Source organism: Strigops habroptila, chromosome 5 (assembly GCF_004027225.2).
Source record: "Strigops habroptila isolate Jane chromosome 5, bStrHab1.2.pri, whole genome shotgun sequence".
Lineage (NCBI taxonomy): Eukaryota > Metazoa > Chordata > Aves > Psittaciformes > Psittacidae > Strigops > Strigops habroptila.
Window position 1 is genome coordinate 81,566,443 of NC_044281.2, and position 13,578 is coordinate 81,580,020.

Sequence of the window (13,578 nt, forward strand, 5' to 3'; positions counted from 1 at the left end):
TAATAGGATCATTAGCCTACTCGCTGTATTTTTTTGGACATTGTGTGCCTGTACCAGAGTCCTCGAGAGCAGATTGCAGGAACAGGCTGACAGTTACCCGCTAACTCAGCAGTGCTGGGTGCAAACTGCCATCTTCCTGTGGATTTACAGCTGCCACTTCTGCTACTTCAATTAGTTCTATAGCACACAGATGTTGCTTAAATGTTGCTGCTAATGATACTGCAATAAGCGTAAGATTCATGCCATATTTTGAGGCACGTAAATTTCTCAAGTGGCACAATTAAAGTGGAAATATTAGGTGGGGAGAACTTGGCAGTCTCTCCAACTTGGAAAGCGCACCCGCTATGCAATAATGGGTCAAAAATTCATTCAAGTTTTACTGCTGTTCAGAGTTTTAAAAGACTTTTCACAGTTGAATGCAAAGTAGTAAAAAGCAGAGTATTAGGAAATGAGAATGCTGTTCTGTTATTCAGACATGACTTTTAATTTCAAATTGAAATCACATGCGTCACCTTCGCCTGCACATTGCCGAGCCGCAAAAAGTGGTCTTTTGACAAGATGCAGAAGGAATAAATCTACATTTCTTTTTGCTGAGATGCAAAAAGGAATAAATATCTATTCTGTTGCTGAGATGCAAAAGGGATAAATACAAAGTTTTGATTAATAATGGTTTAATTGCTGCAGCGCGTGAAGATTCAGCGTGGCGGTTGCATTAGTGGGGTGAAGGATAGAAGAAATGGTTTCCCAAATCACACACAGAGACAGCATCAATCATTTCCAAAGCCAGATGTAGCCTCCAAACTGCAGCCTGACAACACATCTCCTGTTTGTGCAGCCACCAAGCAATTATTCTTTCCATTCTATCTCCCAATGACAGATCTCCAAACCCAGGGCTGTAAAAATTAGAGTTTGGGCTTACACAGTTGTGTCTGGTCTTAACAAAAATAGAAGAAAACTTATCGTGGCTGCAGTGTTTATGAGCTTGTCAGAGCACATGTACATAATTTTCATCAAAATTTCTTTTAGCTCATTTCCAATCCTTCAGGATTAGATTTATCAGCAGCTCATTCGGGGACAGCTCTGTGCGTGCATCCAAGTGGCTTTTCCACCTCTGAGTAGGATCCAGAGGGGAGCCTGTTGGGTTGGTGCTGGTTGTGAAACATGGAAGCTTTTCTTCATCCCGGATATTTTCCTTGTTCAAATTGTTTTTTGCCTTGGGCATCGGACAAGTTCGAGGTGTAATGTATAAACATGGCTTTACAGCTCAGCCTGGTTTGGTATGTACATGAATGTGGATGCATTTTGATGGGGAAGAAGCACTAAACGGGGAGGCAAACCCGAAGAAAGATGGAAAATCCAAATATTATTTCCATTTAATGTTTAAATTATTTATACCAGGGAAAGATTAGCAGGCAAGCACTGATTTTGAAACTCATAGTATATCCAGTAGGTAAAGGATGAAGGTAAGTGTTAGGAGAAGCCATCAATACCAAACTAAGGAGCATCAGCACCTTGTATCTAAATTACTGATTTTCTACCACAGCACCCCAACATTTCCATTTCTCTGCGTGGCTCCTTCCCACCCCTGGTTTGGATTATTTAACAGCAAATCTTACACATGTCAGATTTGTCTTGTTCCAAGGCAACGAGGACAATAAGTTCCAGCTGACCTCAGGACAATGAATCTTGCAGGAGCGCGGTGTGTGCTTTATATCGGCAATGAGCAGCTCCCGGGTAATTGAGAGAGAGGGAAATGTCACCCTCGCCTCGCTGTTGACACGGTGCTGTCTGTGTGCAGAGACCCTGCACACAGGGAGGAGGCAGTCAGCACAGGAACCTCTCCTTTCTTCCTTTCCCCCTTTTTTTTCGCTTTAGTTTTGAGCACAGCATGGTCCAGGCCAATGCATACAATGAGGACCCCTTACAGAGGACAGCGTGGCAGAAGGTGAAAGTGATCTAGTTGAATATGTCCTTACTCATTGCAGGGGAGTTGGACTAGGTGAGCTTTGATGCTCCCTACCAACCCAAACTATTCTATGATTCTAGGAACGGGTCATGTATGGACCCCAGCATAAGGGCTTTGAAGCTGGTAGCCAAAACACTTCTCTATTTCTCCATCTTTCTGTGGTCCTGCCTCACACCTAACTGCCTCATTGTACATAGAGCCCTGTGCTGCATCAGGAAAGTATATTTTATTACTAGATGGCTCGTTCCCCAGCTGGCCTGCCCACTACAGAAAATCATTTTATTCCAAACAATGATTTTCCCATTGAGTGGTATTAGCTAAATCATTTCTGTGAATGGCCTCGATGCTGAGGATCAAATGGGTTCGGTTGTTGATTGCAGCTCACTTGTAATGAGAAGTGTTGGGCTCAAGTTGACATGAGATCCAATCCATACACTTAAGTCCACGATTCTTCATGGTAACATCTAAAAATTATCTGAATTCCACAAGCTAATCTCCCTTTGCCATTTCTCAGGGTATGGGCTGCTTGTTGGGAGAGTCTTCTACTGGATACAGAAAAGATGATTTACTTACTTCAGCTCCACTCCTGTTGAGTTCCGCCTAAAATTCCTACTGCTTCAAAGGAAAAAGATGGATTCCAGCCTCCCCACAATGTGCAGGTATTTAGTAGTTGTGCTCATTCATGTAAGGAGGACATTGATGCTCAGTACTTATACTTCCAGGGGAAGAAGCTCAGCATCATTGTAATCCAGCCTGTGTCAAGCTGCCCTTATAAAATGCCCTTAGAAATGTTACTTATAGAATCATAGAATGGTTTGGGTTAGAAGGGACCTTCAAAGGTCATCTAGTCCAACCCTCCTGCAATAAGCAGGAGCATGTTCAACTAGATCAGATTGCCCAGAACCACATCCAGCCTGGCCTTGAATGGCTTCAGGGATGGCGCATCCACCACCTCTCCGGGTAACCTGTATTAACCGGGAGCCCTGGTTGTTAACTGTTCCCTTCTCTCAGTGAACACAGCTATTAATTTCCAAATTAACAGTTATCCATGATTTCCCTTCTAAAAAAGGGACCAGCACTGATAAGACGGGCCCACTCTGGGCTTCACCATGCAGTAACATAACTGAAATTTAATCTCTGCCAACTGAATTTGTTTTCAAACTAAACCCAAGATGGAGAATAAAAAACAAGCAAAACTTTTCATAGCAGCTTTCAAGAGGAAGGCTGCAGAGGTCTCTGATTTCTGTTTGTGAAAGTGGAATCAACGAGCGACGGTGATTTCATGGGATTTCCAAAAAAAGAATGCCCTTTCCCTGTATAATTTACTGTTCCTGTGATTCATCAAAGCTTTTTGTCCTCCAGCATATGAGTGGTCACTTGTGATTTATGCACCAAAGGAGTAAGTAGGTCCAAAATGGAGCAGAAAAAAGCAGCTTTGCTCTGAGTATCACATCCAAACTCTGTGTTGAAGTTGCTGCAGCAATATCAGAGCTTTGAGGTAACGCACCACAAAGTTGCTGTAGGATTAAGCACTGATTCACTCCACAGTGAAATTTTGGGGGGGAAAAATCAAATCAGATCTGTGGAGTTAACTTAGGAACCACCAAAGTGTCAGGTGTTTGTGCTCCGCAACAGGCAGCTTGGGCCAGGGCATCCCACCAAGGAGGGACGTGGTTCCTGGTAGTCCTGGGACATGTCATGCAGGAAAGGGATACAGGAGCTTCCCAGCTTTCCACATTGTCCCAGTGATGAGGAAAATGCCTTTTCCATTGGAAAAGATTTCATATCTCTGTCCCACACTGGCAGTTTGTTTCTCATTTCAAATACCCTCTGTAATCTATGACAATATATAGGCCAGTCTGATTCCCCCCCCTCGCTCCAGCCTATGTCCTCTTTCTATTTAGGAATTAATTATGATGCTATCTTGTATAACTCATTAGTATCAATTAATTCTTTCCCTTTCATGATTTTATATAGCCAAATTAGATTGCCTCTTAGGAACTTAATAATCAGTATTGGACTCATTTAGACAGATCTTTTCTCCCTTCTCCACCCAGTTTTACTTGGGCATGAGGATGCAGAGGCTGGAAATGCCCCATCCCCTTGGCTGGGACAAGGCTGGTGTGATTCCACCACCATGCCCCATCTCCACCATCACCACCAGCTCCAGCCTCTTGACGCACTGCAAGGCTTGGCCTCTCCTCACCCATAATTATGAACTTGAGCAGTGGTTTATATTATCATCTACTTATTTTGGGGCTGCATGAGATCTTGTTATTGGTTTATCAGACTGAATAGGAAATACCCTACTTACAGCACTTGGCCAAACCATCGTGAATTATCTTCCCCTTAAACTCACCGCAGGGACAGGGAGAAACATCAAGGGAGATGTAGGTTTTCTTCGTTCCTCTTAGCAGGGTGTTAACTTTGAAATCACAGTGTTGCTGGCACTCACATGTCCGTATTTAACTGCTTCACTGCTTACTGGCACACTGAATCCAGTCAGGGAAAAAAAGCAGTAATATGATTGAATATATCTGGCAGGACCTGATATTCCCACTCATTTTGAATCTGATCCAGCAGCAGCAAAGGCAATTAAATAACAAGTTTCTCCAGCAAAATGAGTTGCAAAATGCCCCCAGCTGCATGATGTAGGAAATACACCTTGATTTTACTAATTGCTGTGCCTGTACCTTGCCGTGGTGATATCCAAGGAGGCTTTACATGACCCACTTCATGTATTTCAAGCAGCCAAGCCCAGGCTGAGCTTGGTTATCCCCTGGCACTGCAGGACAAGGGGAATGGCTTTAACCTGCCAGAGGGGAAACTGAGATGAGCTCTTAGGCAGGAGCTCTTCCCTGTGAGGGTGCTGAGGCGCTGGCACAGGGTGCCCAGAGAAGCTGTGACTGCCCCATCCCTGGCAGTGTTCAAGGCCAGGTTGGACACAGGGGCTTGGAGCAACCTGCTCTAGTGGAAGGTGTCCCTGCCCGTGGCAGGGGGTTCTAGGGGAACTGGAGGAGCTTTAAGGTCCCTTCCAACACAAACCAGTCTGGGATTCTAAGAATTTGCAGAGATCAGCCAGTGTCATTTTAGAGCATCTCCATTCCAGGCTGAATCCAAACCATCCCAGCAGCAGCACCAAGCAGCCAATCTCTGCTTTATTACAACATGACCACCAAGAAGTTGGAAATTTTTTTAAAGATGGAGCTAAAAGCCAAAAAAAAAAAAAATTAGGTAAATTACTGCAGGTTGCAGCACACACGTGATTGCACATGTCTATGGATAGTAAAGAAAGATGACATTGCATCTCCTTTACATCACCTAGTACTGGCACGGTATTACCCAGTGAGGTACCCCATCACTGCTTTTTCCTACAGCAGCTATGGGAGATCCCCAGCTCCTTCCCAGATGGACCACTGGAAATGGCCTTCTTGATCCCAAGTTTTATTGTTTCCATATTCCCTGCCAGATCAAAGAACAGAGCAAGTGACAGGGAGAGGCAACAGGAAGGGTCTGCTGGGAAAGCCAACATGGATGAAGTGTCTTTAATAAGTAGTGTAAGGAGTGTGATTGCTAAATCCCAATTTAGGAAGATATGAGTCAAGCGAAGGAAAAAGGGTTTCTGTGAAAGGAGAGGGAAAGTCAAAAGGTGAGGCTTGTAGAATGACTATTTCTGAATACATTCGGATTTGCAGCCTCCTCATCCCATTTCTCCCTCAGCATCCCACAGCTCACCACTCCTGCTCCAAGCTCCCAGCCCAAACCCCCACTTCAGGAGGCTGGGAAGGGTTAAAAAGGAAGGAAAAAGAAAAAGGGAAAAAAAGGAACCTAAAACTTTACTAGAAAGACAGATATTATTTTTTTTTTTTGAGAAAACTGCAAGTCTATTTTCCCCAAAATTTAAAGAAAATGCAATCTAAAACCCATTCAGGATGGCTTTCAAATATGATTTTCACTAAAACTAAGGGGAAAATGTGCTATCCGATCTATCTTTCTTTCTTCTTTTCCCCCAGAATATCTGCTTATTCTCCTAAGGAGACATTATTCTCATTATCAACAACTTTTAACTATTATTGCTTAAATCTAAGGGTTTTACTGAATACGCACTTCCTTTGGCTAATAAGGGAGATACCCAGTATTATTTAATCTATTTACATGCATGTATGCAATTATATTTCATAATCCGATTACATGCCTTATATCTTTATGAGGATAAAAATGCTGAATGTTGCATTTCTTTTTCATTACATGAGTTGTCAAGTTCTTTTTGGATGGAAATAGGAGTTCGGTAACACTGTGTTGAGAACGGCATTAATTTCGTCACCTAAATAGACCTACCAAAATCATGTTGGATGTAAAGGGAAGGAGCATGTTTTTCTACACATGTTCTGCTCCTGATGTTAATAAGTTAATAAAGTTAATATGCAACGGAGATATTAATATCTAGAGTCAAAAAATGGAATAGATTGTTTCTATCATCACATCCTTCAGGATACTAAAACCCAGCAGATCTTATCCTTTCAAATCTGTTTTTTATTCATAGAGAGGGAGAGGAAAACACATTTTCTGCTCTTCCAACTCCCAATCAGGTTTTCAGTTTTGAGTGAATTAGTCATTGACCTGAACTAGCTGAATACATTGAAATGAGGAAAAACAGAACAAAACACAACTCTGCTGTTGCCAAAATCACCGTCACCAAGTTTATCACTGCAGCAAACACTGACTCCAGGTGCTGAGCTGGTGGCTTTCAACCACTTTGAAATGCTCTCAGAAAGTATTTTCTACCTTCTAAAGCCTAATGGCTTTAACCTGCCCGAGGAGAGACTGAGATGAGCTCTGAGGCAGAAGCTCTTCCCTGTGAGGGTGCTGAGGCGCTGGCACAGGGTGCCCAGAGAAGCTGTGGCTGCCCCATCCCTGGCAGTGTTCAAGGCCAGGTTGGACACAGGGGCTTGGAGCAACCTGCTCTAGTGGAAGGTGTCCCTGCCCATGGCAGGGGTTGGAACTGGATGAGCTTTAAGGTCCTTCCAACCCAAACTAGTCTGGGATTCTATGACTCCATGAAAGCCCATCATCTCCTGTATCGACTCGTGTCAGATGAGGCCATACAAGGGGCACCACCCTCCCCATCACGCAGCCTGGGAGAAAAACTGTCCTCCTGATAATGCTCCCAGGACTATTTCTGTAATCTTTGAGGGCAGCATCTGGAGAGCATGAGCAGATGATTTGCTTCTGTTAACTGCTTGCCTGGCTCATTTATACAAAATAAAGTTTAAAATGGTTTATTGCAGATTCCTGCATTTACATCCATAATGCAAATGTGTAGCTAATTGCTCTACTATATATATTTATTACCTTTTAAGCCATTCCAGCTTCTTGGCCGTGGCATTTTACAACTATCAAACGCAGAGCATTTTGGACATGTTTATGTGTAACACCACAACGAGGGTTGTTCAGGACACCATTTGTCTCTTCAAAATGCTGCTTTCAGTCTGTGCTTTCCCTGTGCTCAGGACAGGTTCCTCCTCAGGGCTGAGCTGATGAAGGGTCTTAGCAAGTCCCTGGCTGGGGATGGAGCAAGGACTAAGGTGGGCAAGGAGGTCTTGGTGTAGATCTCTGTAAAACAGAGTCTTCAACATTATTTCAGCAGTTTTGAGCCAGTAAATACTGGTTTAGAGTTGAAAACTAAAAGGCCCATGAGTATTTTTCCCATAACCACTGATTTCTTTTGGTGTTTTGAGAAATAGTAGGACTTTCTGAAAGGCTTCTGCAAAGCAGCCTCTTAAGGGTCTCCCATCCATAGTGACTACGCATGACACAAACCTCAGTGCAGGGGTTGGCAGAAACAAATACAGAAAGAGGGTAAAGCAAGTCTCTACCAGGCACCTTCTCCATTCTAGCCGGGATCTGTATCCTTTCTCTTGCAGAAGAGACGAGTAGCTCTTACTTGTAGATGTCACTCAATTTGCTGATCCACTGTAATGGCCTTGACTTCTCACTCAATGGAAACCTAAAGGCAACAGGAACCATGCCATGAAATGGCATGCAGTGGCAACGCAGCCTTCCAGCAGCTCAGCCTGGTGTGGGATTCAACATGGCAAAAGCACCAAACCAAGTACCTGGTCCCCAGGTCATGCAGACATGGCACTGTGGGCCAAAAATAACACAGAACTGAGTGAGAAACACAGACTCTGATCAAAAGCTGAAGACCTCTGTCCCTGCAAGAAAACCCAAACCCTTTTTATCTGACATCCTTCTCTTATTAGGGTGGTTTAAGAAGATTTTATCAGTTGATTTAACTTCTAAAAAGTTAAATAGTAAGTTTATTCTACTTTTTCCCTCCTCATTCAATAAAAAAGACTTATTCTATTGCTTCTGCAAGTAGTCGTTACTGATAGCACCATGATGTGGCTGAGTAGCGATGAGTTGTTCTACGGGGTAGCGTGTTGAGACAAACAGCGAGGCTGTGGGAAGAAGGAGCTGCTGTGGGGCTGTGGCCTCCTTGCAGACAGAACTTAACGTTCAACCCCACCATGTTTCCTCCACTCCATCCTGTTTTCTGATATAGAACGACCTCTGTGTCTGCACCCTAGCACCCTGTTCTCCTGATAACTCCGTTTTACCCTTTTCTGCAGGCTTTCTTCCTTTCCTATTCCCCTCAGGTCATTTAACCAATGCTTTTTATATCTAGTTGCTTATCTTCAAGATCTTTGGCATGCAAGGACACAGGTTTTATTATAGCTCTTTGGCTTCCAAGTTCCCCATCCACCTCAGCAGGAGCAGGATATTGGATGTGTGGACCTTCTGGGGCTTGTTTTGGAATTGATGCCTCATCAGCTTCCTTAAAACTTGTAAAGAAAGGTGTTAACCAGGAATTCTTTGTTTTATAAAGTGCCTACAATTTCTGTTTCACTGTTTTCCAGGAAAAAATGAAACCCTGAGCCTATTCAAAGCTGCTGTACCTGTGTAGCATGGGCACCATGCCCTACAGTCTTGTTCTAACATTTATTCAAAGATGTACCCAACTGCTGTTTCTGTTTTAGACCATGCTACATGCTTGTCTTCCAAATTAAGTTCTGCTCAGTGTTTTCCTCAAGCAGAGAATTTATTTGTTTAAATAAGGGTCTACATCTATGAAGTCACTTTGCTTTGGGCTCCTACTGCTCCTGTGTCCACCCTTTTCTGGCTTTAACCAGCTGAGTGACACAGCTCAGGTGATTTGTATGGAGACTGCAGTTGATGGTCCTCACTCATGGACCTGGCTTCACCCCTTGGTCCATCAGAGCCTCTGGCTGGTCCCTGCTCACTGCTTGGCCTTTGCTAATTCAGCCAGACTGTGTCTTAAGGGATGAAGTAAGTGAGGGATTAGTCAGGGAGAAATCTTGGAAGTCCCTTTAGAGATGCTTTCATTACTACAGTGTTTGTTGGATTAATGACTTGCTCTAAGATGAGACATGTTGATAAACCAGGAAGATGAAGAAGCACCATGGAATGATTTTCCTCTCTGTGGCATGGCTCCTACTTTCTTTAGCTTTTATTTTCCTGTTCTCATCTAGCTACTCTTGCTTTGCTCAAACAGCCTTGTGAGATGGTTATTAGAGGTTGTTTGCTTAGTATTATTATTATTATCTCTACTCATTACAGTTGCAAAGTACTTTCGTGTCTGTGAAGCAAAATCAACATCAACTGCTTCTTTTTCTTTCTTTCTTTATGTTTTTTAACCCTGGAACTTGAGCTGTGGTGTGGAGGAAGGTGGTGACTGCAGCAGAACCAGTACACAGGGATTCCCCTTGCAAACCTCTGTGGTGATCCAGTACCTCCCACCAGCATGTTGTCCCCAGTGCAAGCACCTTGGCCTCAGCATCGCGCTGCCCACTGGCACCAAGCCACTGTGGACACCAAACCCTCTCTCAGCACTTGCCCCCACAACACAACTCCACATGACAAAGAAATAGCTCATTAAATACAAATTTATTGGGTTTCATTGTACAATTTTTTCCACATCTTCCTCCTTTCTTCCCTCCACCTTCCCCTTGGTGTCTCCATCCTGTTTCATCATAGACACAGGGCAACTTTAAAGTTTGTTGGCCACATTACCCAGACCAATTCCAGCCTCAGTTTCACTTTCTATAGTTGGATTTTTCTGGTTTATATTTACACAATAATCAACCTGTGATTTCTGTCTTGTTGGAGCAGAGCAGCTTCCACATACCTTCTCTTCCCCCTCGCCACCCCACTTGGTCTGTTCTGGGGACCATTGCTGCCTTTTACAAAGTCATTTCTCAAACAGTTTAATATCTCAAGGTCAATGCAAAAAAGGAGTCACATAACAACTGAAATCCTCTAAAAACTTTGTGGGCACCAAAAATGTACCATTTTGTGACCAATTCATTGCACCCTTTTTTTCATGATGCCCTTTCAGTACTAGTACAGAGTCAATAAAGAGGCAACAAAACCATTACATTATAGAACTGTTATTTTATTTAACTGTGTGAGAAATCGAAACATCATGATTATACACCTCCTATTTCATTTCAACTGCACTGGCAATGTCACCCACTGATACCAAACCAGGAGGTCTCAAATCCTCCATCAGTTAATTTTGACCTGAGCACTGTGAAATAGTATTGATTTCTTGCATGTAACAATGAAATTTAGCATTATATATGAGAAAAAGAGAGAGCTTGGGTTTAATTCTCTAATTTATACAATGTAAAGTTCTTATAGTTCCTTTTATTTAAAACCTTAATATTCTATGAAGTACCTGCGTAAAGATAGCGACCACTTTGTCAATGATACACAGCAATTTTGCAAAACTTCTTCTTACTGGTGGGACTTCAGGAACGTTCCTCCTTTGTATGCTTTTGTAGAGACTGTTTGCATACTCTGACTCCAGCCTGGGTGCTTTCTCTTCCTTTTCCTGTAAAACTTAGGGCAGGACATTGTATAATGACAAGTGACCAAGAGAGAGAGAAAAAAAAAATCAATTTGTAATCTGATTTGAGGGTTTTGATTTCCTCTGATGAGTTTAAATTTCATTAAAAGCAACCTTATTCGAACATAAAAGAACTCCTTGAAGGGTAAAACAGGGAATTGTCTCAAAGAGTATAAAGAATCTCAACTCTTTTGTGCTATTTATTCACGGCATTAATTGTGAGGTCCAACAGGCGGTGTCGGTTGGCAGATGCACCATTATCAGCCCCGCGATCTGCACGAGGAGGGGGAAAAAAAAAGGCACAAGGGCTCACATTCAAAACTCATCCTTTGGTGTATTGACACTTTAGTTATCAACAGCCCTTATTATCTGCTTAGCGGCAGATCGCAGCTTGCTGGTGACATAATAAGCTACAAATCACTGATGGGGCCTTTCTGCATTCTCCTAATTGTGTGTATTCTCTAGGAAAAAATTATCGTTGGGGCTCTTGTCTTGATGAGAAATTGACGTTTTCTGGTGGAGCCTGGCGAGTACTATGTGGGGAGATAAGACTTATAGTTGTTTTAAAGGAGTGGAGCCATTCTTTGAGAGGCCTCTTTATTGCTCTAGTTGACCCACTTGATGAGTATGGATTTCATGAGGTCTTTTTCAGCATTTGAACTATAAAAGGATCAGAATGACACCACCCCTTATAGACAAAAGATAACCTTGCCCTTTGAATATATTGATTCTTTATTAACTAGGCTGTTTAATGCAATGAAATGAGGCATTAGATTGAAGCCTATTTCAAGTGCTTTGAATAATCTTTAAAAGCTTGAAAGACTTTTAAAAGCTGCTCTGCAATAATTGGCATATACTTTTAGGGATTCTATTCCTTCGTTTTGATTAAGGAATTTTTATCATCTTCCTATGACTAAACTCACTGTAGGCTGACACAACATATTTTCTCACCAGGGCTATTACCAAGTTACAGATAGGGATGTGTCGTAGGTGGTGGATTGCTCTAGGACTTGGCGTTCCTAGCACAAAATCTATGGGTTTCCTCCTTTTGTATTTCCTTAGCATTGAAAGTTAGACGAACCATTTAGAGGCTCATTATTCAAGCCTTTGAAATAAACCTAAAAGGAGAAGCGCCAGCAGGCATCACGCAGACTTTCATCCCGAAAAACCATCTTATTTTTTAGTGGGATGCATCTGATTATGCCACTGTTTAAACATGATACATAGATACACACTCAAAGTAGAACAATTTTCAATGCATAATAATAATAATACAAAGTGCTCTATACTCTTAACATCTGTTTTCATCAAACATGAAAACTATGGAAATATTGGAGAAGAAAGGAAACGTAGTTAAATATCCTGGGTTTCCTGCTTTGTAAACTGTGGCTGCAGTAAGCTGCACCTCCTCATGACACTCCATCACTTAACTGCTGAAACATGGGGTGATGAAGGAAAGAGTCCAGCATACGGCATGTCATTGGACAGTATAGACACATACACAAGTACTTACATTTACTTTGGAGCTCAGAGTTTCTCAGTGCCCTCTCGAAGTTGTCAGCAGCCCTGTGATTAATGGCAGGATAAAGCTCACATAACTCCCTGCTTTGCCAGCATAGGTGCGGTGTTGCACTGCCTGCTGTGCACACAGCCAGACCCATATTGCTGTACAAATACCCTTCTTCAGTGTGGTCACACACGTGGCGTCTGGAGTAGGGAACTCAGACCTCTACTTCAGGCTTAGCGTTGGAACCATCTCCCACAGAAACACTCTTTGACTAGGAGGCCAAGTCATCCCACCTCAGTATGTTTATATGTCAAGTACATTATATGTGTATCAATCACATATACTGCAGTCCAGGGGATGAAATGTTTGTGTTCAGTCTTATAATTAGCAAAAGCATTTGCTTCCTTATCAGCATTTAAAAGACGTGTACATCGACCTTCGGTGTCAAACCGCTGCATGGAAAATTTGGGTTGTACTATATTTAAAATACCTTTTCCTGTTTACAGACGACTTTTACAATATGATATGAAAATAGAAAAAAAAGAAATTACTGTTACCTTCATGTTGCCAAAACGGTGGCTGAAGCACAGTTTGGTTAAGTACTTCCCCAAGGCTGAGCAACAAGTCATTGGCAGGCTGTGGAGCAGAGATCTCCCTCCTCATCATCCTCAGGACACATAAACCCACATCAAGGGTTGTGCTTTTGCTGAACCAAGACATACCATCAAATTCTGATGTTTAGAAATGAAACCCCCAGTGTTGCATTCTTTTGTTTTGTGTTTAGTCACTTTTTTTAATAATCAAACCAGATAAAATTACTAAAAAATGAAATTCACAGACAAGAAATACTTTAATTAAATATTGTGTAAAATGAACATTTTTTTATACAGTTAAATATATGAAAAAATGTACAGATAAAACAATCTTATTGTAGGGTCTTTAACAGTAAAATCTACCATTTAGTGAAGCTTTCCGTCTGGAGACAATGAAGCGATGAGTGCATTGACTAAGTAATCTAAAACACAAACAGATTGCAGTTATGAAGAAACTTGCAGACTTTCTTAACATGTACACGTGACCTCTTCTGTAGAGCAAAACCTTACTTAGACAAAATATAACGGAGGCAATTCAGTTCCAAAGTGACTTCTCAGGCTTTCCCACTTAGCTAAGCCT